This window comes from Sinocyclocheilus anshuiensis, unplaced genomic scaffold, assembly GCF_001515605.1.
Source record: "Sinocyclocheilus anshuiensis isolate Anshui unplaced genomic scaffold, SAMN03320099.WGS_v1.1 scaffold515, whole genome shotgun sequence".
Lineage (NCBI taxonomy): Eukaryota > Metazoa > Chordata > Actinopteri > Cypriniformes > Cyprinidae > Sinocyclocheilus > Sinocyclocheilus anshuiensis.
Genome location: NW_015548243.1, coordinates 886961 through 888440, shown reverse-complemented (window position 1 = coordinate 888440; position 1480 = coordinate 886961). Strand labels below are relative to the sequence as shown.

At 32.5% G+C, this 1480-nt stretch overlaps 1 protein-coding gene across 1 annotated transcript in view; it reads left to right on the top strand.

Annotated features, from left to right (window-relative positions):
- trpn1 (transient receptor potential cation channel, subfamily N, member 1) overlaps positions 1 to 1480 on the top strand; it is a 48034-nt gene that overhangs the window by 16498 nt on the left and 30056 nt on the right. The gene's annotated exons all lie outside the window — the stretch shown is intronic.

Sequence of the window (1480 nt, the reverse complement as noted above, 5' to 3'; positions counted from 1 at the left end):
CACACACACACACACACACACACACACACGAACAACAAGCAAAGACATGCTCAAAGGGCTTCTCTGTTGTTGACTTGTCCGGTTCTTTGAGTCTGTGTCCTGTTGGCCATTGACCTTTGATTGATGGACAGATGCTTTTACCAAACCGGTTGAACATCAAGGCTTTCAGAGATGGTTTTGTGACCGTTTCCAGTTTAAAGCAAGTCATAAGTTATTAATTGTAGATGTTCTGAGATCTGTTTAGTTTGAGTAATGGTTCACGTCAGGCCAATAGCGAAACAGTGTTATTTTAGAAGAAATTATTTTCTGTAACATTATAGTTTTCGTTAATTTTGAATTGTATTTTATTTTTATGGTATGTTTTCACTTTAATTTCAGTTAGATTTTTAGTCATTTTATTATGTGTTTTTGTATTTGTTTTTATACATTTTTTAATTATGTCTATATATTATTTATTAATTTCTAATTACTAGTTTTAGTTATTTTAGTACTAAAACTTTAGTTGACACATTTCTCATTTTTATTTAGTTTAGTTTTTATATTTATATATATGTTTCAGTTATTGTATATTTATTTCCAGAATCAAATATGTTTTTTTTTTTTTAAGGGTTTTGGTTTTAGTTTTAGTTAATAAACTTAGGGAACGCAAAAGTCTTTTTTTCGTGTTACTGATTCAAGTGAACTTTTGGAGAAGTCATTAGCCTGAGGATTCACATACTTTTGAATGGAAACATTATAATTTGTGTAATTTGTGTTTAAGCAGATTATGTTTGTCTAATGATGTGACTTAATTGAAGATTAGATTAGAAGATTATTTCCTTGCAACTGCATTCCAGGTTTCTGTTATACAAGTTAGCTTGTGCAGTTTCCACCATTATTATACCGTCGATTAACCCGAATGTGCGAGCCAGGAACAGAATAAAAGAACAGATTTGATCTCACTGAGAGCTTTAATAAGAAAAGACACAAGGCAATGGCAGAAGTGTGGATGGAGTTAATGGACAGAAGGGAGATAATGGATTTTGGAGGAGTTTTGAGTAAGGAAAAGGCAGATTTTGTACCCAAAGGACTTGTTGACATTTTTGGCCCCTTTTGATTGCTCACCAATTCTGTCTCCCTGTTAATGGTGCTTTCTTCCCCCCAGGGAAAGGAAGGAAGGGGAAGAAAATCTCAAAAACATCCGTGACAATTATCCCTGTGTAAATGGAGATAGACTGTGTGATTGCTGATCACTTTAGCCACATCCTGTGCAGATAACGTGTGTTATTTTACTATTAGTTATATGCTATTGTAGTTATTTATTTATTTATTTTAAATTTTGAATTACTTGTTATTTTTACACTTTCAGTTTTCATTTTAATTGAATTTTTAGTAATTTTGTTATCGGCTTCATAGTGTTATTAAACGGGTCATCGGATGCTACATGCACTTTTACAAGCTGTTTGAACTGAAATGTGTGTTGGCAGTGTGTACACAACCA